At 40.6% G+C, this 26,239-nt stretch overlaps 2 long non-coding RNA genes across 2 annotated transcripts; both read left to right on the forward strand.

Annotated features, from left to right (window-relative positions):
• Window positions 1-11,853: 11,853 nt before the first annotated feature.
• Window positions 11,854-14,263, forward strand: LOC113751555. Its single transcript, XR_003464840.1, has 3 exons — window positions 11,854-11,880; window positions 13,425-13,484; window positions 14,210-14,263. It is a non-coding gene; the product is annotated as an uncharacterized LOC113751555 (long non-coding RNA).
• A 1,911-nt stretch (window positions 14,264-16,174) lies between these two features.
• LOC113751519 lies at window positions 16,175-18,626 on the forward strand. Its single transcript, XR_003464830.1, has 3 exons — window positions 16,175-16,201; window positions 17,746-17,805; window positions 18,531-18,626. It is a non-coding gene; the product is annotated as an uncharacterized LOC113751519 (long non-coding RNA).
• The last annotated feature ends 7,613 nt before the right edge of the window (window positions 18,627-26,239 follow it).

Genomic DNA, 26,239 nt, shown 5'->3' on the forward strand with positions numbered 1-26,239 from the left:
CATTTCAACCATAAATCAAGAAATAACCCATAAATTTGCATCTCATACAACCACTAAGCATGATTTAAGCATCAATTAAAGGAGGAGGGTGGTTCTTCACAACTTACCTTTAAAACAAGAGAGAGAGAGCTATTGGTCACCTTAGCTTTTCAAACAACTTCACCAATCACTTTAAAATCACCAAGTGGAGGAGTTTTGTGGAGCAAAACCAAAATCAAACGGTAGGAGTGGAAGATTGAGCAAGTTTGGATCAAATTTTGGAAGAGCTTTTCTTTTCTTTTCTCTCTAATGAGGGCCGGCTATGAGCTTGATATTTGTGGGAATTTTTGGGTCAAATTTTTGAGTTATTTTGGTAAAATGGTAAAAGCATGAATAATAAGTCAAAAAGTAGAATTTAATCTCTAAAGTGACACATGTCACTTGCATTAAATGGTTTGCCTAACTTTTGTCTCTCTCACACCTATCCACTTGGCAACCTCTAAATATCTCATAACACCCGGTAATTTAATTCCAGTATTCAAAACTTAACCTAGTTGGCCGACTTTTTCCGAACTTTTCGCACTAGTGGGTCCCACATCCAGTATACGCTCTTAATTTCTCAAAATCTATTCGATACTAGAAAAATCATCTAAAAACTATATCTTCTCCTTAACAATATCTAGAATTTTTTTGTAATCACGAAAATGCAGAAAACAAGCCATGAAAAATGCGAAAACCTAGAAAATGCAAATTACGGGTTCTCACACTCTCTTCCCCTTAAAAGAATTTCACCCTCGAAATTTTACCTTCCAAATTTAAAGTAACCAATGGCCTGTACCTTCTCCGTCTTCAGAGTCAGAAGAAACAAGGTTCTTCATTCCAGTCCCTTCTCCACTTGACGGTCCAGGGTCGGTCTTGGTTGGTTGTTGGGTTCCTTTCTTTTTACGCACTTTAATCGGACAATGAGCAATTCGATGCTCGGCGCTCCCACAGCGCAGACATCTCCTCCCCTTTCTCCAACAATCGTTCTCGATGTGATTGGCCTTCCCGCAATAGTCACAAGTCAAGTGGGAAGCCATCTTTTTGCTTTCCGGAGAAGTCTCCCCCTGTCCGGTTTGGCTTCCTTTGATAAATCTTTCATTTACCGCCCCCAATGTCCATGGCGGCCGGAATAACTGGTTCACTTTCCGTACTTTAGAAGGTGCCATTGCTTCGCTAGGTTCCTCACTCACGCTACCCACTGCACCCCTTTTTCGTATTTGGGAAGCTTTCACCAGCGCCTTTGCCTTCTCGATTCGTTGGGCCTTTTCAAGGGCCTCCTCGAAAATCCCTTCGTATTTCCTTTTTAGCTCTAAGTTCTTGTGCAAGAGCTCAATTTTCTCTGAATACTCGTGCTTCCATCGCCCTTCCCAGTATGCAACAAGTTTCTTTCGGACTTCTATTTCGTCTCGAAGAACCGCGATTTCCTTATACATCTCAACCCAACGTGCCATCTCACAGAATTGCTGGACCTCAGATGGTAGCCTGTCGGCAAAACAATGGGTCATAATAAAGTCTTGAATACAAGTGGCACTCTTGGTCCATGTTTGGTTCAGCTGTTGTTTCCTCCCTTTCTTCTCTTGACACTTGGTCTCGTTTTGTTTCACTGCTCTGACCATGTCCGCGATTACGTCCCCTCTTTCTTTCTTTTTTTTTCCCTTTCTCTCTTTTCTTTCCAAAAGGGTACTTTCATGCATGAATGCAATAAATTGACTAAAAGAACAAAATCTATCATACCAATTACACAAGTAACATATCGCACATAACACGCCATATTAAAAGACGGATAAGCAAGTACACAAATACATATCAAGTTGGACAGATAACCATGTACACAAGCACATATACGAGCACATATACTAACGTTAGGTAGTCGTAATATACGGACGAACCAAAAGGAAAAGGTGAAGTCGTCCCAGTATCAGCCCATCTGGTCTCTCACATCACTTACTATCCAAACTAGATGTCCATTAATCTCTTGTGCTCATTCTGGTCAGACAAAGCCTGTTCATGTTTCCAAAATACAAGGCTCGTTTCCAAAATACAAGGCTCAAATACCTAGTAGCTTGCATCGCCTCAATTCTGGAGTACTCGGGCACGAGAATCCGAAATAAGATAGTTCACATCTCGAGCTGGCCAATCCCCAGAGTAAACCATCTACAAATCGAAATTCCTGCCCGACATACCTATCTATGGTCCTTAGATACCATAAGAAAGATTAAAGACCTATAACACTTCAGGGTTCATAGCTTATGCTCGAACGAGCACTTAATCCTTCATACCCATTCACCACTCAGCCCAAGCTCACTCCGCGCAGAGACCACGCGAAGCAGGCTTTGATACCAACTGTGACGGCCCCACCTCCCCCTAAGGCGAACCAAAGGGTTCGGCGGGCCGCCTGCCCAGCTCTCGCCGGGACTCAAAATTTTAAAACAATAAAATTAAATGAACCTACAAGCATACTATTTACAAGATATCTAACGCCAAAAGAGTTCTATTTACATCTTCAAAAGTATCGAGTCAAACCACTCTAATAGATTAGAATAACAACCAGCAGAAGGTAGACCCTATGGAGGGTTCTTATACAAACCACCAAAACAAAAACAAACATCCTAACTGTCCGACTGTTACAATCAAACCTAACTATACTAGTGTATGTGTCAAAAGTCCCCGCGTCGGCCCCTGCTAAGGAAAACAAAAGGAAAGGGGTAAGCTATATGCTTAGTAAGTAAACAGGGGCAAAAGCGTAAATCTCACGTAACAACAATTGCACAGTAAGAGTAAAGCAAAAGCAGAAAAGTAACATCACATAATAAGGATACAGGTGGCTCCAAAGCAAAGTCATTTGCCTTGCGTGATCTCCTGTCGACACTCCGTCGACCATAAATAAGGTCCGTAGAAACTTCACTTGTACACCCACCGAACACCTTATTACCCTCACTGGCCAGTCACCTCACAAACTTGCCCGGACGAACGAAATCACAAACTTGAGCTTGAATCACAAGCTCGGGTCACAAACTCGGTCCACATTCTCGGTGAACCAGATTCACAAACTTGGTGACCTCAGACTAAGTTGGACTGGCTTCGACCAAACCCTGACCGGCTCGAATAGTCCATTTCGGTCGGAAGATCAACCCCAAACTCACAAACTTCACAAAATTATTCAAAAGTCACCCCGAGCCACAAGCTCAAGGGGTTTAGTTCCAAAATGATTCATATACATATGCCATATACAAATGTGTGTGTAAATTAGGGTTTAGGTCGAGTGCGATAAAGTACACCCTCGCCTAGGTACCCTTTTCATACATATCAAAACACATAAGCAACTAACACATAAGAGCGGCCTGAATACTTACACAACGAACAAAAGAGCAAAAGTACGAAATTCGTGCCACGAGGAGTAGCTAGTATGCCCCACCGGCTCCACCTAACTCAACAACGTCTGAAATTGAAGATTGTGTCACAATATATCACAAACGGCTACTAACATACTTAAAACAAGCAAAACGGCAAAATCGGCACATGCAATTGTGGAAACGGCAGCACGGGTGCACGCGCCCGCGCGGAACGACAAACGGAAATGGTCAAATCTGCCTTCTCAAACCGTTTTGATCAAAAGTTAGCCTAGGAATGTCGGATCAAGGTACATGAGGTACCGTTACGAAGCTAAGAGGAAGGGATACTATTTTCATGAAGACACCTAAGTCCGGATCTGAACAGAAATAGGTCGAAAGTATGGAAAATCGTTCAAGAAATTCGCACTTTAGAGTGACGAACAGGGTATGTTGGCTGGACCATAACTCCCAGCTCACAAATCAAAATCAGAAAATTCCAGAGGCATTTGAAAGCTGAGACATAAGGCTAAAACTTTGATGTTTTAGTTAAGACCTGAATCTATTCAGAATAGAATGAAAATTGAGTGCCAAAGTACCCGTCAGAACTGTCCAGATCAAAGGCAGTTCTGACGATCAATCTTGTTTTGGTCATAACGGAAGCTACGGAACTCGGAATTTGATGCACTTTATACCGTTTCGAAGTTAAAACCAAGATATACATTTCTTATGAAGGAGTCGACACCCAGATCGTACAGCATCAAAACCGAAAAATGCACGGTCAGAGGCTGAAATTCAAAACGTACACAATTTCAGGGTACAAAACAGGTGCGAGTGTTTTGGTTATAACTCGAGCTACACAGATCCGTTTGGCCAGAAATTTTGTAGATATATTCAGGACATAAGAGGCTACAGTATTTAAGAAGGCCACTCAGTCCAGTTTCGAGGGTAACTAGGTCAAACATGCAAGAAACTACACCAGAACCGGAAAAACAGATTCACAAAATGCATTCTAGCGGAAACATCATAAATCAGGCTATCCAAGTCCAAATCCAGAAATTCCAAAACCAGATGAAAGCTAAGAAACAGGGTTAAATTTCATCAGAAGACCTCAACAACCAATACGGAAGCAATCCTGACCAAAACAACCAATTACAGGATGAAAGTCTTACATTCGGGTAAAACCAGAACAGCAATAGTAATTTCGACTTTTCTCATTCCACACTACTCCGATTTACCTGAAATTTTGAAGGCACCTTTAAAATGTCATTCCCTAAAACTTTCATGTTTTGAGCTAAGGCCAATTCGGCCTCTATCTAGGACCTAAAAATTCGGACAGAATGATCCTTTAAGAACCCTAGGTTTTTCAATTTTCTTCCAAAACAGAAATTGGTTGCAATTAATCACTTTTCCCACCTCCTAGAGTCAATATAGACCATTTCCAATCATCATAGATAGCCACACAATCATGCTTATTTTAAAACAGAAAAATCCCCAAAAATGATAAAACTTCATCATTTCAACCACAAATCAAGAAATAACCCATAAATTTGCATCTCATACAACCACTAAGCATGATTTAAGCATCAATTAAAGGAGGAGGGTGGTTCTTCACAACTTACCTTTAAAACAAGAGAGAGAGAGCTATTGGTCACCTTAGCTTTTCAAACAACTTCACCAATCACTTTAAAATCACCAAGTGGAGGAGTTTTGTGGATCAAAACCAAAATCAAACGGTAGGAGTGGAAGATTGAGCAAGTTTGGATCAAATTTTGGAAGAGCTTTTCTTTTCTTTTCTCTCTAATGAGGGCCGGCTATGAGCTTGATATTTGTGGGAATTTTTGGGTCAAATTTTTGAGTTATTTTGGTAAAATGGTAAAAGCATGAATAGTAAGTCAAAAGTAGAATTTAATCTCTAAGTGACACATGTCACTTGCATTAATGGTTTGCCTAACTTTTGTCTCTCTCACACCTATCCACTTGGCAACCTCTAAATATCTCATAACATCCGGTAATTTAATTCCAGTATTCAAAACTTAACCTAGTTGGCCGAATTTTTCCGAACTTTTCGCACTAGTGGGTCCCGCATCCAGTATACGCTCTTAATTTCTCAAAATCTATTCGATACTAGAAAAATCATCTAAAAACTATATCTTCTCCTTAACAATATCTAGAATTTTTTTCTAATCACGAAAATGCAGAAAATAAGCCATGAAAAATGCGAAAACCTAGAAAATGCAAATTACGGGTTCTCACACTCTCTTCCCCTTAAAAGAATTTCGCCCTCGAAATTTTACCTTCCAAATTTAAAGTAACCAATGGCCTGTACCTTCTCCGTCTTCAGAGTCAGAAGAAACAAGGTTCTTCATTCCAGTCCCTTCTCCACTTGACGGTCCAGGGTCGGTCTTGGTTGGTTGTTGGGTTCCTTTCTTTTTACGCACTTTAATCGGACAATGAGCAATTCGATGCTCGGCGCTCCCACAGCGCAGACATCTCCTCCCCTTTCTCCAACAATCGTTCTCGATGTGATTGGCCTTCCCGCAATAGTCACAAGTCAAGTGGGAAGCCATCTTTTTGCTTTCCGGAGAAGTCTCCCCCTGTCCGGTTTGGCTTCCTTTGATAAATCTTTCATTTACCGCCCCCAATGTCCATGGCGGCCGGAATAACTGGTTCACTTTCCGTACTTTAGAAGATGCCATTGCTTCGCTAGGTTCCTCACTCACGCTACCCACTGCACCCCTTTTCCGTATTTGGGAAGCTTTCACCAGCGCCTTTGCCTTCTCGATTCGTTGGGCCTTTTCAAGGGCCTCCTCGAAAATCCCTTCGTATTTCCTTTTTAGCTCTAAGTTCTTGTGCAAGAGCTCAATTTTCTCTGAATACTCGTGCTTCCATCGCCCTTCCCAGTATGCAACAAGTTTCTTTCGGACTTCTATTTCGTCTCGAAGAACCGCGATTTCCTTATACATCTCAACCCAACGTGCCATCTCACAGAATTGCTGGACCTCAGATGGTAGCCTGTCGGCAAAACAATGGGTCATAATAAAGTCTTGAATACAAGTGGCACTCTTGGTCCATGTTTGGTTCAGCTGTTGTTTCCTCCCTTTCTTCTCTTGACACTTGGTCTCGTTTTGTTTCACTGCTCTGACCATGTCCGCGATTACGTCCCCTCTTTCTTTCTTTTTTTTTCCCTTTCTCTCTTTTCTTTCCAAAAGGGTACTTTCATGCATGAATGCAATAAATTGACTAAAAGAACAAAATCTATCATACCAATTACACAAGTAACATATCGCACATAACACGCCATATTAAAAGACGGATAAGCAAGTACACAAATACATATCAAGTTGGACAGATAACCATGTACACAAGCACATATACGAGCACATATACTAACGTTAGGTAGTCGTAATATACGGACGAACCAAAAGGAAAAGGTGAAGTCGTCCCAGTATCAGCCCATCTGGTCTCTCACATCACTTACTATCCAAACTAGATGTCCATTAATCTCTTGTGCTCATTCTGGTCAGACAAAGCCTGTTCATGTTTCCAAAATACAAGGCTCGTTTCCAAAATACAAGGCTCAAATACCTAGTAGCTTGCATCGCCTCAATTCTGGAGTACTCGGGCACGAGAATCCGAAATAAGATAGTTCACATCTCGAGCTGGCCAATCCCCAGAGTAAACCATCTACAAATCGAAATTCCTGCCCGACATACCTATCTATGGTCCTTAGATACCATAAGAAAGATTGAAGACCTATAACACTTCAGGGTTCATAGCTTATGCTCGAACGAGCACTTAATCCTTCATACCCATTCACCACTCAGCCCAAGCTCACTCCGCGCAGAGACCACGCGAAGCAGGCTCTGATACCAACTGTGACGGCCCCACCTCCCCCTAAGGCGAACCAAAGGGTTCGGCGGGCCGCCTGCCCAGCTCTCGCCGGGACTCAAAATTTTAAAACAATAAAATTAAATGAACCTACAAGCATACTATTCACAAGATATCTAACGCCAAAAGAGTTCTATTTACATCTTCAAAAGTATCGAGTCAAACCACTCTAATACATTAGAATAACAACCAGCAGAAGGTAGACCCTATGGAGGGTTCTTATACAAACCACCAAAACAAAAACAAACATCCTAACTGTCCGACTGTTACAATCAAACCTAACTATACTAGTGTATGTGTCAAAAGTCCCCGCGTCGGCCCCTGCTAAGGAAAACAAAAGGAAAGGGGTAAGCTATATGCTTAGTAAGTAAACAGGGGCAAAAGCGTAAATCTCACGTAACAACAATTGCACAGTAAGAGTAAAGCAAAAGCAGAAAAGTAACATCACATAATAAGGATACAGGTGGCTCCAAAGCAAAGTCATTTGCCTTGCGTGATCTCCTGTCGACACTCCGTCGACCATAAATAAGGTCCGTAGAAACTTCACTTGTACACCCACCGAACACCTTATTACCCTCACTGGCCAGTCACCTCACAAACTTGCCCGGACGAACGAAATCACAAACTTGAGCTTGAATCACAAGCTCGGGTCACAAACTCGGTCCACATTCTCGGTGAACCAGATTCACAAACTTGGTGACCTCAGACTAAGTTGGACTGGCTTCGACCAAACCCTGACCGGCTCGAATAGTCCATTTCGGTCGGAAGATCAACCCCAAACTCACAAACTTCACAAAATTATTCAAAAGTCACCCCGAGCCACAAGCTCAAGGGGTTTAGTTCCAAAATGATTCATATACATATGCCATATACAAATGTGTGCGTAAATTAGGGTTTAGGTCGAGTGCGATAAAGTACACCCTCGCCTAGGTACCCTTTTCATACATATCAAAACACATAAGCAACTAACACATAAGAGCGGCCTGAATACTTACACAACGAACAAAAGAGCAAAAGTACGAAATTCGTGCCACGAGGAGTAGCTAGTATGCCCCACCGGCTCCACCTAGCTCACCAACGTCTGAAATTGAAGATTGTGTCACAATATATCACAAACGGCTACTAACATACTTAAAACAAGCAAAACGGCAAAATCGGCACATGCAAGTGTGGAAACGGCAAAACGGGTGCACGCGCCCGCGCGGAACGGCAAACGGAAATGGTCAAATCTGCCTTCTCAAACCGTTTTGATCAAAAGTTAGCCTAGGAATGTCGGATCAAGGTACATGAGGTACCGTTACGAAGCTAAGAGGAAGGGATACTATTTTCATGAAGACACCTAAGCCCGGATCTGAACAGAAATAGGTCGAAAGTTTGGAAAATCGTTCAAGAAATTCGCACTTTAGAGTGACGAACAGGGTATGTTGGCTGGACCATAACTCCCAGCTCACAAATCAAAATCAGAAAATTCCAGAGGCATTTGAAAGCTGAGACATAAGGCTAAAACTTTGATGTTTTAGTCAAGACCTGAATCTATTCAGAATAGAATGAAAATTGAGTGCCAAAGTACCCGTCAGAACTGTCCAGATCAAAGGCAGTTCTGACGATCAATCATGTTTTGGTCATAACGGAAGCTACGGAACTCGGAATTCGATGCACTTTATACCGTTTCGAAGTTAAAACTAAGATATACATTTCTTATGAAGGAGTCGACACCCAGATCGTACAGCATCAAAACCGAAAAATGCACGGTCAGAGGCTGAAATTCAAAACGTACACAATTTCAGGGTACAAAACAGGTGCGAGTGTTTTGGTTATAACTTGAGCTACACAGATCCGTTTGACCAGAAATTTTGTAGATATATTCAGGACATAAGAGGCTACAGTATTTAAGAAGGCCACTCAGTCCAGTTTCGAGGGTAACTAGGTCAAACATGCAAGAAACTACACCAGAACCGGAAAAACAGATTCACAAAATGCATTCTAGCGGAAACATCATAAATCAGGCTATCCAAGTCCAAATCCAGAAATTCCAAAACCAGATGAAAGCTAATAAATAGGGTTACATTTCATCAGAAGACCTCAACAACCAATTCGGAAGTAATCCTGACCAAAACAACCAATTACAGGATGAAAGTCTTACATTCGGGTAAAACCAGAACAGCAATAGTAATTTCGACTTTTCTCATTCCACACTACTCCGATTTACCTGAAATTTTGTAGGCTCCTTTAAAATGTCATTCCCTACAACTTTCATGTTTTGAGATAAGGCCAATTCGGCCTCTATCTAGGACCTAAAAATTCGGACAGAATGATCCCTTAAGAACCCTAGGTTTTTCAATTTTCTTCCAAAACAGAAATTGGTTGCAATTAATCACTTTTCCCACCTCCTAGAGTCAATATAGACCATTTCCAATCATCATAGATAGCCACACAATCATGCTTATTTTAAAACAGAAAAATCCCCAAAAATGATAAAGCTTCATCATTTCAACCACAAATCAAGAAATAACCCATAAATTTGCATCTCATACAACCACTAAGCATGATTTAAGCATCAATTAAAGGAGGAGGGTGGTTCTTCACAACTTACCTTTAAAACAAGAGAGAGAGAGCTATTGGTCACCTTAGCTTTTCAACCAACTTCACCAATCACTTTAAAATCACCAAGTGGAGGAGTTTTGTGGAGCAAAACCAAAATTAAACGGTAGGAGTGGAAGATTGAGCAAGTTTGGATCAAATTTTGGAAGAGCTTTTCTTTTCTTTTCTCTCTAATGAGGGCCGGCTATGAGCTTGATATTTGTGGGAATTTTTGGGTCAAATTTTTGAGTTATTTTGGTAAAATGGTAAAAGCATGAATAGTAAGTCAAAAGTAGAATTTAATCTCTAAGTGACACATGTCACTTGCATTAATGGTTTGCCTAACTTTTGTCTCTCTCACACCTATCCACTTGGCAACCTCTAAATATCTCATAACACCCGGTAATTTAATTCCAGTATTCAAAACTTAACCTAGTTGGCCGAATTTTTCCGAACTTTTCGCACTAGTGGGTCCCACATCCAGTATACGCTCTTAATTTCTCAAAATCAATTCGATACTAGAAAAATCATCTAAAAACTATATCTTCTCCTTAACAATATCTAGAATTTTTTTCTAATCACGAAAATGCAGAAAATAAGCCATGAAAAATGCGAAAACCTAGAAAATGCAAATTACGGGTTCTCACACTCTCTTCCCCTTAAAAGAATTTTGCCCTCGAAATTTTACCTTCCAAATTTAAAGTAACCAATGGCCTGTACCTTCTCCGTCTTCAGAGTCAGAAGAAACAAGGTTCTTCATTCCAGTCCCTTCTCCACTTGACGGTCCAGGGTCGGTCTTGGTTGGTTGTTGGGTTCCTTTCTTTTTACGCACTTTAATCGGACAATGAGCAATTCGATGCTCGGCGCTCCCACAGCGCAGACATCTCCTCCCCTTTCTCCAACAATCGTTCTCGGTGTGATTGGCCTTCCCGCAATAGTCACAAGTCAAGTGGGAAGCCATCTTTTTGCTTTCCGGAGAAGTCTCCCCCTGTCCGGTTTGGCTTCCTTTGATAAATCTTTCATTTACCGCCCCTAATGTCCATGGCGGCCGGAATAACTGGTTCACATTCCGTACTTTAGAAGGTGTGACGCCCCGAAAATTAGGAGATTGTTTGTAAATAAGATACTAAAGTGTATTTCTTTGGGTTTGATTTAAAACCTTATTTTGTTTTAAAAAGATTAGAAACCCTAAAATTTTAATCAAAAACCCTAGTTTACTTGTGATTAACTGGTTTCCTTCAATATCTCATCTTTTAATAGAAACTCTAAATTCAATTTATGGAATTGGAAAATCCCTCATGTTATTTTAAAAATGTCCCTTTATTTGGAAATTATTATTTTTATTAAGGCTTGCTACCCCATTTATTCCACGATAAGTGTAAATAAACCTAGAAAGTAGGTTTTCACCTTTGGTTTTAAGATCGGAGTAAAATTAGGGTTTTCGCAATTTTTCACCGGATGAATTTTCGGTACAAAGTAAGGATTAAATTTGGAGATTAAAAGTGACTTTTAAGTGAGAAATAATATGTGAGTAGTAGCAATGATATAAGGTTAGTGAATGGGAAGTAAAAACCCTAGTATGTGAGTTTTAAGAAAAACGGCGCCAACCGGCGGGTCCCGCGCACTACCGTTTGAACGCACCACTTGACCACCACTTTCTTACTGTATAAGCTCATTACTAATTGAGCAAAATATCTTCCCCCTCATGATGATAGCTTGACCGAATGTGTGTCTCAAATGCAAGGAAGAAAGAGAAAATTTTGTGGTTGAGATTAAACCAAGTGTTAGCCAAACTTGTGGCTAGAATTAATTCTTATCTTTCCATCTTCTTATAAGACAAACTTAGCTTCATTTCCTTCCATTTCTGCATCATTCCAGCCGACCAAGAGAGAGAGAGAAGTGAGAGCTTGAGCAACCACATTCCTTCTTGATTCACACCAACCAAGTGCTAAGCTAGAAATCTAAACCGATTGATTGCAAGTTTGGAAGCTTGGGAAGCTAAGGAACCAAGAAATTTCAAAGGAAGTGAACTATCACTCATCCAAGCCTTGTTTTTGAGGTATTCAATCTGATCATGGTCCTTGATCTTTTAAATCTTGTGTTAAGATGTTATTTAGCTTAAGTTTTGGCTTGATTTCAAGATGAGCAAGTGATTGTGATGATTATTGGATGAAATAATCAAATCAGGGTTTTGGGGATTTGCTGCCAAACTTGATGTGTGACTCACATATGTTGTAATTAAGGTTATATAAAGGGTTTTGGTAGTGATTAGAACAAGAAATTGAGGAAAGTTACATTAAAAACTGAAAATCCCAGAAAACTGGAAAATTGTTCTTCCATTCTGCCCGTTTTTGTAGCCCTATGTTAGAGGCCGAATTGGCCTTTGGTCAAAACATTAAAGTTGTTCAGAATGGTATTTTATAGGTGCCCACAAAATTTCAGCTCATTTGGAGCATCGTAGCTTGTGAAAAGACGAAAATACCCTCGCTGATCTAGGTCACTTTCCAGAATTCCGCGTGGACAGTTCAGTCCTTTTGATTGAGTTTATTCACTATGATCCGTTTAGATTTAGCCTTTCACCGAAACATGAAAGTTTTATTACCCTGTCTTAGCTTCGTAACGCCTCCAAGAACACCTTAATTGGATCTTGGTAGACTGAGATATGGTCATGTGAGTGAAATGCGGCTGATTAGCCGAATAGTTGAAACCAGGTTACATGAGTTGGGAATTTGATCAGGTTACATTGAGAATTTGACTGAGTGCTCTTCATGAAAGTTGTAGTGTTCTGAAGTAGCTTTAAAATTCCTCTAAGAACACCTGAATTGGATTTTTGTACACTGAGTTATGTTCATTACAGTGTTCTGCATTTAAACAGCCGACGAATTAGTTTCTGGTTTAGTAATTCGAGAATTTGACCAAGTTACATTAGAAACTGGACTAAGTGACCTTCATGAATATTGTAGCTCTGTATCTTAGCTTCGAAACGGCATAGGTTTCATTTTAATCCGATAAGCGTAGCCTCGGATATGTTATTTCCGCATTTGTACGTCAAATCTGTTTTGAACTAAATTGAATTTCTGCACTTGTACTTAATACGATTCTTGTTATTATGATATTGTGAGCCTATGGAACGGCTCTTGACATGAATTGCTGATATGTATAATGTTGGGTTGTGTTTGAGAAAAACAATGAAGCCTAAAAGGCTGGAAAATTAGGTAAACACAAAGGGCATGCTGCCTGAATTTTTACTCGAGAACTAGAAAACTATATTAGCGACTTGAGTGAAGGTTAAGTATTTATCACTTGAACTAGTAAAGACCTTTGCTACTATGTTTCTTGAGTGTTATATGTTAAGACTTGGTCGAGCTCGTACCTTGAGGAAAAGACTTAATGGCCAATGTAAACTTGTATTTCTATGTACTTTCAACTCAAGTGTTATTTCCAAGTATTTATGCTACAAAACCTTATGATTTGAAAAGCGAGCAAGTGTTTCGCGAGTGTCTTTCAAATGAATTTCAATTGGTCGATTTTTAATGAATGGAATGTTAACGTTTCGAATTCGACTCGTGTTTCAAAGTTCTCAAACTGGAATTTTTATCGCAGATCTGGACTCCAAGCCTGGAGTGTAATTGAACGTGAATAATTGAAGCACTATATCTTTTGGTGAGTGCTTTCAAATACCGAATTGCACTAGATACTTGAACTTGATACGTGACCAATATGAGTACATGTTATATACGTGAATTGTTAGGGCAAGAGTGTACTTTATCGCACTTGCCCTTACGTGATATACTTGTTTATTGTTGCAATTGACTTGATATACTTGTTTATGGTGCGCGCACTTCCTGGAATTCCAGAAACCCTGCGGCAAGTTACTTGAGTCGAGCCGGCAAGGGCTTGGTCGATTGGGTAACGAACCCTGGTTGTTTTGTCGAGTGGAGTGATATCTCCTCGGCTAAACGGTATACTCGAGTATTACCACACGTGTTTATTGAGGATTTTGGGCCCAGTAGGGGGTGAACGGTGGACGGAGAGTCGTGTAAGTGGTGTTCTACTGGATTGGTTACCTACTTGAAAGTTGACGGAGTGTCAACTGTTATTTGATAAAGCTCTGGAGATGCAATGGAAATTTGGCTCCTGAGAGCCTTCCGTATCCTTATACTTGAAAGTGATTATTGCTTATTGGATTGCTGTTCCTTTTGAAAATCGAAAAGCACTTTATACGTGCTCATTTGGAAATTTGCTACTTGAAATATTATTGTCCACTCTTATGAGTTTTGATGCTGTTAACTTGCTACATGGATATTCATACTTTTAAAATGGGCAATTTGTTATTTGAAACCTCACTGGGCTTTTAGCTCATTCCACGCTATTTGTTTTCCTTACAGGAATACGAGTGAGGCGTGAGTCGTGAACAGACTAGCGTAGTCTAGTTGCTCTTGAAATTGTTTTGACTTTTGACTTGTACTTGCGCTATTCCTCGAATGGAACATGTTGTACTTGGATTGTATACATTTTGAACTAGTTTGGTGTATTGAGGCTTTGTACCTCGATTTCTATCAATGTAAATTATAAGCTTGAATTGTGAATGTTATTTATGGTTCATGGATGTGTGTACATGACTCGATTGAGATAGTGAGTGAGTCCTGGCGAGAGCTGGGCAGGCGGTCCGCCGAACCCTTTGGTACGCCTTAGGTGGAGGTGGGGTCGTCACAGATGGTATCAGAGCTCCTATTGAGCTCGTGCCGGGAGAAGGTTCTCGGACTGTGGGGATTGACTTGTTAAGTGTGGAACGATTGTCTATTGTTGGAGATTTTAGATATGTATGCTGGGTAGGAATCTCTAATACGGGTGATTTACTCTTGGGACCGGCCGGCTCGAGTTGTGAATTACCTTATTGTGGATTCTTGTCCCCGAATACCAAAGAGTGACACCTTTACGATAAGCTGAGATCTCACGTAATATTGAGATAAATTTGGATTGTGAAAGCAAAGGCACGGGGAATGTTAATAGTATGGACGTGAAATATATTGAAGATATTCATGGGATTTGGGATCCTTCTTATCCACGTGTTACGAGCCTTGATTAAGTGTAGTACCTGAGTGATACGTAAGATTAATGCTCTATAAGTTATGCGACTTGTTTTGATTAAATGTGTTATATTGCCTATGATTTAGAAGGGTCTAAGTCAAGAGTGCCAGCTAGAATGTACTCCCTGGATCAACAGGCTTTACCTGAACCATTGGAGATAGTAGAAGGTACGATTCGTGTTTACTATTGTTTAACCAAATATTGACTATAGTGAAACCTGAGAGCTGGAAATGAATATATAAGGAAAATACCCTACATTATTTCGAGGTGCATGTATGAATTTCGAGGACGAAATTCTTTTAAGGAGGGGAGAGTGTGACGCCCCGAAAATTAGGAGATTGTTTGTAAATAAGATACTAAAGTGTATTTCTTTGGGTTTGATTTAAAACCTTATTTTGTTTTAAAAAGATTAGAAACCCTAAAATTTTAATCAAAAACCCTAGTTTACTTGTGATTAACTGGTTTCCTTCAATATCTCATCTTTTAATAGAAACTCTAAATTCAATTTATGGAATTAGAAAATCCCTCATGTTATTTTAAAAATGTTCCTTTATTTGGAAATTATTATTTTTATTAAGGCTTGCTACCCCATTTATTCCACGATAAGTGTAAATAAACCTAGAAAGTAGGTTTTCACCTTTGGTTTTAAGATCGGAGTAAAATTAGGGTTTTCGCAATTTTTCACCGGATGAATTTTCGGTACAAAGTAAGGATTAAATTTGGAGATTAAAAGTGACTTTTAAGTGAGAAATAATATGTGAGTAGTAGCAATGATATAAGGTTAGTGAATGGGAAGTAAAAACCCTAGTATGTGAGTTTTAAGAAAAACGGCGCCAACCGGCGGGTCCCGCGCACTACCGTTTCAACGCACCACTTGACCACCACTTTCTTACTGTATAAGCTCATTACTAATTGAGCAAAATATCTTCCCCCTCATGATGATAGCTTGACCGAATGTGTGTCTCAAATGCAAGGAAGAAAGAGAAAATTTTGTGGTTGAGATTAAACCAAGTGTTAGCCAAACTTGTGGCTAGAATTAATTCTTATCTTTCCATCTTCTTATAAGACAAACTTAGCTTCATTTCCTTCCATTTCTGCATCATTCCAGCCGACCAAGAGAGAGAGAGAAGTGAGAGCTTGAGCAACCACATTCCTTCTTGATTCACACCAACCAAGTGCTAAGCTAGAAATCTAAACCGATTGATTGCAAGTTTGGAAGCTTGGGAAGCTAAGGAACCAAGAAATTTCAAAGGAAGTGAACTATCACTCATCCAAGCCTTGTTTTTGAGGTATTCAATCTGATCATGGTCCTTGATCTTTTAAATCTTGTGTTAAGATGTTATTTAGCTTAAGTTTTGGCTTGATTTCAAGATGAGCAAGTGATTGTGATGATTATTGGATGAAATAATCAAATCAGGGTTTTGGGGATTTGCTGCCAAACTTGATGTGTGACTCACATATGTTGTAATTAAGGTTATATAAAGGGTTTTGGTAGTGATTAGAACAAGAAATTGAGGAAAGTTACATTAAAAACTGAAAATCCCAGAAAACTGGAAAATTGTTCTTCCATTCTGCCCGTTTTTGTAGCCCTATGTTAGAGGCCGAATTGGCCTTTGGTCAAAACATTAAAGTTGTTCAGAATGGTATTTTATAGGTGCCCACAAAATTTCAGCTCATTTGGAGCATCGTAGCTTGTGAAAAGACGAAAATACCCTCGCTGATCTAGGTCACTTTCCAGAATTCCGCGTGGACAGTTCAGTCCTTTTGATTGAGTTTATTCACTATGATCCGTTTAGATTTAGCCTTTCACCGAAACATGAAAGTTTTATTACCCTGTCTTAGCTTCGTAACGCCTCCAAGAACACCTTAATTGGATCTTGGTAGACTGAGATATGGTCATGTGAGTGAAATGCGGCTGATTAGCCGAATAGTTGAAACCAGGTTACATGAGTTGGGAATTTGATCAGGTTACATTGAGAATTTGACTGAGTGCTCTTCATGAAAGTTGTAGTGTTCTGAAGTAGCTTTAAAATTCCTCTAAGAACACCTGAATTGGATTTTTGTACACTGAGTTATGTTCATTACAGTGTTCTGCATTTAAACAGCCGACGAATTAGTTTCTGGTTTAGTAATTCGAGAATTTGACCAAGTTACATTAGAAACTGGACTAAGTGACCTTCATGAATATTGTAGCTCTGTATCTTAGCTTCGAAACGGCATAGGTTTCATTTTAATCCGATAAGCGTAGCCTCGGATATGTTATTTCCGCATTTGTACGTCAAATCTGTTTTGAACTAAATTGAATTTCTGCACTTGTACTTAATACGATTCTTGTTATTATGATATTGTGAGCCTATGGAACGGCTCTTGACATGAATTGCTGATATGTATAATGTTGGGTTGTGTTTGAGAAAAACAATGAAGCCTAAAAGGCTGGAAAATTAGGTAAACACAAAGGGCATGCTGCCTGAATTTTTACTCGAGAACTAGAAAACTATATTAGCGACTTGAGTGAAGGTTAAGTATTTATCACTTGAACTAGTAAAGACCTTTGCTACTATGTTTCTTGAGTGTTATATGTTAAGACTTGGTCGAGCTCGTACCTTGAGGAAAAGACTTAATGGCCAATGTAAACTTGTATTTCCATGTACTTTCAACTCAAGTGTTATTTCCAAGTATTTATGCTACAAAACCTTATGATTTGAAAAGCGAGCAAGTGTTTCGCGAGTGTCTTTCAAATGAATTTCAATTGGTCGATTTTTAATGAATGGAATGTTAACGTTTCGAATTCGACTCGTGTTTCAAAGTTCTCAAACTGGAATTTTTATCGCAGATCTGGACTCCAAGCCTGGAGTGTAATTGAACGTGAATAATTGAAGCACTATATCTTTTGGTGAGTGCTTTCAAATACCGAATTGCACTAGATACTTGAACTTGATACGTGACCAATATGAGTACATGTTATATACGTGAATTGTTAGGGCAAGAGTGTACTTTATCGCACTTGCCCTTACGTGATATACTTGTTTATTGTTGCAATTGACTTGATATACTTGTTTATGGTGCGCGCACTTCCTGGAATTCCAGAAACCCTGCGGCAAGTTACTTGAGTCGAGCCGGCAAGGGCTTGGTCGATTGGGTAACGAACCCTGGTTGTTTTGTCGAGTGGAGTGATATCTCCTCGGCTAAACGGTATACTCGAGTATTACCACACGTGTTTATTGAGGATTTTGGGCCCAGTAGGGGGTGAACGGTGGACGGAGAGTCGTGTAAGTGGTGTTCTACTGGATTGGTTACCTACTTGAAAGTTGACGGAGTGTCAACTGTTATTTGATAAAGCTCTGGAGATGCAATGGAAATTTGGCTCCTGAGAGCCTTCCGTATCCTTATACTTGAAAGTGATTATTGCTTATTGGATTGCTGTTCCTTTTGAAAATCGAAAAGCACTTTATACGTGCTCATTTGGAAATTTGCTACTTGAAATATTATTGTCCACTCTTATGAGTTTTGATGCCGTTAACTTGCTACATGGATATTCATACTTTTAAAATGGGCAATTTGTTATTTGAAACCTCACTGGGCTTTTAGCTCATTCCACGCTATTTGTTTTCCTTACAGGAATACGAGTGAGGCGTGAGTCGTGAACAGACTAGCGTAGTCTAGTTGCTCTTGAAATTGTTTTGACTTTTGACTTGTACTCGCGCTATTCCTCGAATGGAACATGTTGTACTTGGATTGTATACATTTTGAACTAGTTTGGTGTATTGAGGCTTTGTACCTCGATTTCTATCAATGTAAATTATAAGCTTGAATTGTGAATGTTATTTATGGTTCATGGATGTGTGTACATGACTCGATTGAGATAGTGAGTGAGTCCTGGCGAGAGCTGGGCAGGCGGTCCGCCGAACCCTTTGGTACGCCTTAGGTGGAGGTGGGGTTGTCACAGAAGGTGCCATTGCTTCGCTAGGTTCCTCACTCACGCTACCCACTGCACCCCTTTTCCGTATTTGGGAAGCTTTCACCAGCGCCTTTGCCTTCTCGATTCGTTGGGCCTTTTCAAGGGCCTCCTCGAAAATCCCTTCGTATTTCCTTTTTAGCTCTAAGTTCTTGTGCAAGAGCTCAATTTTCTCTGAATACTCGTGCTTCCATCGCCCTTCCCAGTATGCAACAAGTTTCTTTCGGACTTCTATTTCGTCTCGAAAAACCGCGATTTCCTTATACATCTCAACCCAACGTGCCATCTCACAGAATTGCTGGACCTCAGATGGTAGCCTGTCGGCAAAACAATGGGTCATAATAAAGTCTTGAATACAAGTGGCACTCTTGGTCCATGTTTGGTTCAGCTGTTGTTTCCTCCCTTTCTTCTCTTGACACTTGGTCTCGTTTTGTTTCACTGCTCTGACCATGTCCGCGATTACGTCCCCTCTTTTTTTTTTTTTTCCCTTTCTCTCTTTTCTTTCCAAAAGGGTACTTTCATGCATGAATGCAATAAATTGACTAAAAGAACAAAATCTATCATACCAATTAAACAAGTAACATATCGCACATAACACGCCATATTAAAAGACGGATAAGCAAGTACACAAATACATATCAAGTTGGACAGATAACCATGTACACAAGCACATATACGAGCACATATACTAACGTTAGGTAGTCGTAATATACGGACGAACCAAAAGGAAAAGGTGAAGTCGTCCCAGTATCAGCCCATCTGGTCTCTCACGTCACTTACTATCCAAACTAGATGTCCATTAATCTCTTGTGCTCATTCTGGTCAGACAAAGCCTGTTCATGTTTCCAAAATACAAGGCTCGTTTCCAAAATACAAGGCTCAAATACCTAGTAGCTTGCATCGCCTCAATTCTGGAGTACTCGGGCACGAGAATCCGAAATAAGATAGTTCACATCTCGAGCTGGCCAATCCCCAGAGTAAACCATCTACAAATCGAAATTCCTGCCCGACATACCTATCTATGGTCCTTAGATACCATAAGAAAGATTAAAGACCTATAACACTTCAGGGTTCATAGCTTATGCTCGAACGAGCACTTAATCCTTCATACCCATTCACCACTCAGCCCAAGCTCACTCCGCGCAGAGACCACGCGAAGCAGGCTCTGATACCAACTGTGACGGCCCCACCTCCCCCTAAGGCGAACCAAAGGGTTCGGCGGGCCGCCTGCCCAGCTCTCGCCGGGACTCAAAATTTTAAAACAATAAAATTAAATGAACCTACAAGCATACTATTCACAAGATATCTAACGCCAAAAGAGTTCTATTTACATCTTCAAAAGTATCGAGTCAAACCACTCTAATAGATTAGAATAACAACCAGCAGAAGGTAGACCCTATGGAGGGTTCTTATACAAACCACCAAAACAAAAACAAACATCCTAACTGTCCGACTGTTACAATCAAACCTAACTATATTAGTGTATGTGTCAAAAGTCCCCGCGTCGGCCCCTGCTAAGGAAAACAAAAGGAAAGGGGTAAGCTATATGCTTAGTAAGTAAACAGGGGCAAAAGCGTAAATCTCACGTAACAACAATTGCACAGTAAGAGTAAAGCAAAAGCAGAAAAGTAACATCACATAATAAGGATACAGGTGGCTCCAAAGCAAAGTCATTTGCCTTGCGTGATCTCCTGTCGACACTCCGTCGACCATAAATAAGGTCCGTAGAAACTTCACTTGTACACCCACCGAACACCTTATTACCCTCACTGGCCAGTCACCTCACAAACTTGCCCGGACGAACGAAATCACAAACTTGAGCTTGAATCACAAGCTCGGGTCACAAACTCGGTCCACATTCTCGGTGAACCAGATTCACAAACTTGGTGACCTCAGACTAAGTTGGACTGGCTTCGACCAAACCCTGACCGGCTCGAATAGTCCATTTCGGTCGGAAGATCAACCCCAAACTCACAAACTTCACAAAATTATTCAAAAGTCACCCCGAGCCACAAGCTCGAGGGGTTTAGTTCCAAAATGATTCATATACATATGCCATATACAAATGTGTGCGTAAATTAGGGTTTAGGTCGAGTGCGATAAAGTACACCCTCGCCTAGGTACCCTTTTCATACATATCAAAACACATAGGCAACTAACACATAAGAGCGGCCTGAATACTTACACAACGAACAAAAGAGCAAAAGTACGAAATTCGTGCCACGAGGAGTAGCTAGTATGCCCCACCGGCTCCACCTAGCTCACCAACGTCTGAAATTGAAGATTGTGTCACAATATATCACAAACGGCTACTAACATACTTAAAACAAGCAAAACGGCAAAATCGGCACATGCAATTGTGGAAACGGCAGCACGGGTGCACGCGCCCGCGCGGAACGACAAACGGAAATGGTCAAATCTGCCTTCTCAAACCGTTTTGATCAAAAGTTAGCCTAGGAATGTCGGATCAAGGTACATGAGGTACCGTTACGAAGCTAAGAGGAAGGGATACTATTTTCATGAAGACACCTAAGTCCGGATCTGAACAGAAATAGGTCGAAAGTATGGAAAATCGTTCAAGAAATTCGCACTTTAGAGTGACGAACAGGGTATGTTGGCTGGACCATAACTCCCAGCTCACAAATCAAAATCAGAAAATTCCAGAGGCATTTGAAAGCTGAGACATAAGGCTAAAACTTTGATGTTTTAGTCAAGACCTGAATCTATTCAGAATAGAATGAAAATTGAGTGCCAAAGTACCCGTCAGAACTGTCCAGATCAAAGGCAGTTCTGACGATCAATCATGTTTTGGTCATAACGGAAGCTACGGAACTCGGAATTCGATGCACTTTATACCGTTTCGAAGTTAAAACTAAGATATACATTTCTTATGAAGGAGTCGACACCCAGATCGTACAGCATCAAAACCGAAAAATGCACGGTCAGAGGCTGAAATTCAAAACGTACACAATTTCAGGGTACAAAACAGGTGCGAGTGTTTTGGTTATAACTCGAGCTACACAGATCCGTTTGGCCAGAAATTTTGTAGATATATTCAGGACATAAGAGGCTACAGTATTTAAGAAGGCCACTCAGTCCAGTTTCGAGGGTAACTAGGTCAAACATGCAAGAAACTACACCAGAACCGGAAAAACAGATTCACAAAATGCATTCTAGCGGAAACATCATAAATCAGGCTATCCAAGTCCAAATCTAGAAATTCCAAAACCAGATGAAAGCTAAGAAACAGGGTTAAATTTCATCAGAAGACCTCAACAACCAATTCGGAAGCAATCCTGACCAAAACAACCAATTACAGGATGAAAGTCTTACATTCGGGTAAAACCAGAACAGCAATAGTAATTTCGACTTTTCTCATTCCACACTACTCCGATTTACCTGAAATTTTGTAGGCACCTTTAAAATGTCATTCCCTACAACTTTCATGTTTTGAGCTAAGGCCAATTCGGCCTCTATCTAGGACCTAAAAATTCGGACAGAATGATCCCTTAAGAACCCTAGGTTTTTCAATTTTCTTCCAAAACAGAAATTGGTTGCAATTAATCACTTTTCCCACCTCCTAGAGTCAATATAGACCATTTCCAATCATCATAGATAGCCACACAATCATGCTTATTTTAAAACAGAAAAATCCCCAAAAATTATAAAACTTCATCATTTCAACCACAAATCAAGAAATAACCCATAAATTTGCATCTCATACAACCACTAAGCATGATTTAAGCATCAATTAAAGGAGGAGGGTGGTTCTTCACAACTTACCTTTAAAACAAGAGAGAGAGAGAGCTATTGGTCACCTTAGCTTTTCAAACAACTTCACCAATCACTTTAAAATCACCAAGTGGAGGAGTTTTGTGGAGCAAAACCAAAATCAAACGGTAGGAGTGGAAGATTGAGCAAGTTTGGATCAAATTTTGGAAGAGCTTTTCTTTTCTTTTCTCTCTAATGAGGGCCGGCTATGAGCTTGATATTTGTGGGAATTTTTGGGTCAAATTTTTGAGTTATTTTGGTAAAATGGTAAAAGCATGAATAGTAAGTCAAAAGTAGAATTTAATCTCTAAGTGACACATGTCACTTGCATTAATGGTTTGCCTAACTTTTGTCTCTCTCACACCTATCCACTTGGCAACCTCTAAATATCTCATAACACCCGGTAATTTAATTCCAGTATTCAAAACTTAACCTAGTTGGCCGAATTTTTCCGAACTTTTCGCACTAGTGGGTCCCACATCCAGTATACGCTCTTAATTTCTCAAAATCTATTCGATACTAGAAAAATCATCTAAAAACTATATCTTCTCCTTAACAATATCTAGAATTTTTTTCTAATCACGAAAATGCAGAAAACAAGCCATGAAAAATGCGAAAACCTAGAAAATGCAAATTACGGGTTCTCACACTCTCTTCCCCTTAAAAGAATTTCGCCCTCGAAATTTTACCTTCCAAATTTAAAGTAACCAATGGCCTGTACCTTCTCCGTCTTCAGAGTCAGAAGAAACAAGGTTCTTCATTCCAGTCCCTTCTCCACTTGACGGTCCAGGGTCGGTCTTGGTTGGTTGTTGGGTTCCTTTCTTTTTACGCACTTTAATCGGACAATGAGCAATTCGATGCTCGGCGCTCCCACAGCGCAGACATCTCCTCCCCTTTCTCCAACAATCGTTCTCGATGTGATTGGCCTTCCCGCAATAGTCACAAGTCAAGTGGGAAGCCATCTTTTTGCTTTCCGGAGAAGTCTCCCCCTGTCCGGTTTGGCTTCCTTTGATAAATCTTTCATTTACCGCCCCCAATGTCCATGGCGGCCGGAATAACTGGTTCACTTTCCGTACTTTAGAAGATGCCATTGCTTCGCTAGGTTCCTCACTCACGCTACCCACTGCACCCCTTTTCCGTATTTGGGAAGCTTTCACCAGCGCCTTTGCCTTCTCGATTCGTTGGGCCTTTTCAAGGGCCTCCTCGAAAATCCCTTCGTATTTCCTTTTTAGCTCTAAGTTCTTGTGCAAGAGCTCAATTTTCTCTGAATACTCGTGCTTCCATCGCCCTTCCCAGTATGCAACAAGTTTCTTTCGGACTTCTATTTCGTCTCGAAGAACCGCGATTTCCTTATACATCTCAACCCAACGTGCCATCTCACAGAATTGCTGGACCTCAGATGGTAGCCTGTCGGCAAAACAATGGGTCATAATAAAGTCTTGAATACAAGTGGCACTCTTGGTCCATGTTTGGTTCAGCTGTTGTTTCCTCCCTTTCTTCTCTTGACACTTGGTCTCGTTTTGTTTCACTGCTCTGACCATGTCCGCGATTACGTCCCCTCTTTCTTTCTTTTTTTTTCCCTTTCTCTCTTTTCTTTCCAAAAGGGTACTTTCATGCATGAATGCAATAAATTGACTAAAAGAACAAAATCTATCATACCAATTACACAAGTAACATATCGCACATAACACGCCATATTAAAAGACGGATAAGCAAGTACACAAATACATATCAAGTTGGACAGATAACCATGTACACAAGCACATATACGAGCACATATACTAACGTTAGGTAGTCGTAATATACGGACGAACCAAAAGGAAAAGGTGAAGTCGTCCCAGTATCAGCCCATCTGGTCTCTCACATCACTTACTATCCAAACTAGATGTCCATTAATCTCTTGTGCTCATTCTGGTCAGACAAAGCCTGTTCATGTTTCCAAAATACAAGGCTCGTTTCCAAAATACAAGGCTCAAATACCTAGTAGCTTGCATCGCCTCAATTCTGGAGTACTCGGGCACGAGAATCCGAAATAAGATAGTTCACATCTCGAGCTGGCCAATCCCCAGAGTAAACCATCTACAAATCGAAATTCCTGCCCGACATACCTATCTATGGTCCTTAGATACCATAAGAAAGATTGAAGACCTATAACACTTCAGGGTTCATAGCTTATGCTCGAACGAGCACTTAATCCTTCATACCCATTCACCACTCAGCCCAAGCTCACTCCGCGCAGAGACCACGCGAAGCAGGTTCTGATACCAACTGTGACGGCCCCACCTCCCCCTAAGGTGAACCAAAGGGTTCGGCGGGCCGCCTGCCCAGCTCTCGCCGGGACTCAAAATTTTAGAACAATAAAATTAAATGAACCTACAAGCATACTATTCACAAGATATCTAACGCCAAAAGAGTTCTATTTACATCTTCAAAAGTATCGAGTCAAACCACTCTAATACATTAGAATAACAACCAGCAGAAGGTAGACCCTATGGAGGGTTCTTATACAAACCACCAAAACAAAAACAAACATCCTAACTGTCCGACTGTTACAATCAAACCTAACTATACTAGTGTATGTGTCAAAAGTCCCCGCGTCGGCCCCTGCTAAGGAAAACAAAAGGAAAGGGGTAAGCTATATGCTTAGTAAGTAAACAGGGGCAAAAGCGTAAATCTCACGTAACAACAATTGCACAGTAAGAGTAAAGCAAAAGCAGAAAAGTAACATCACATAATAAGGATACAGGTGGCTCCAAAGCCAAGTCATTTGCCATGCGTGATCTCCTGTCGACACTCCGTCGACCATAAATAAGGTCCGTAGAAACTTCACTTGTACACCCACCGAACACCTTATCACCCTCACTGGCCAGTCACCTCACAAACTTGCCCGGGCGAACGAAATCACAAACTTGAGCTTGAATCACAAGCTCGGGTCACAAACTCGGTCCACATTCTCGGTGAACCAGATTCACAAACTTGGTGACCTCAGACTAAGTTGGACTGGCTTCGACCAAACCCTGACCGGCTCGAATAGTCCATTTCGGTCGGAAGATCAACCCCAAACTCACAAACTTCACAAAATTATTCAAAAGTCACCCCGAGCCACAAGCTCAAGGGGTTTAGTTCCAAAATGATTCATATACATATGCCATATACAAATGTGTGCGTAAATTAGGGTTTAGGTCGAGTGCGATAAAGTACACCCTTGCCTAGGTACCCTTTTCATACATATCAAAACACATAAGCAACTAACACATAAGAGCGGCCTGAATACTTACACAACGAACAAAAGAGAAAAAGTACGAAATTCGTGCCACGAGGTGTAGCTAGTATGCCCCACCGGCTCCACCTAGCTCACCAACGTCTGAAATTGAAGATTGTGTCACAATATATCACAAACGGCTACTAACATACTTAAAACAAGCAAAACGGCAAAATCGGCACATGCAAGTGTGGAAACGGCAAAACGGGTGCACGCGCCCGCGCGGAACGGCAAACGGAAATGGTCAAATCTGCCTTCTTAAACCGTTTTGATCAAAAGTTAGCCTAGGAATGTCGGATCAAGGTACATGAGGTACCGTTACGAAGCTAAGAGGAAGGG

Source organism: Coffea eugenioides, chromosome 11, assembly GCF_003713205.1.
Source record: "Coffea eugenioides isolate CCC68of chromosome 11, Ceug_1.0, whole genome shotgun sequence".
Taxonomy (NCBI): Eukaryota; Viridiplantae; Streptophyta; class Magnoliopsida; order Gentianales; family Rubiaceae; genus Coffea; species Coffea eugenioides.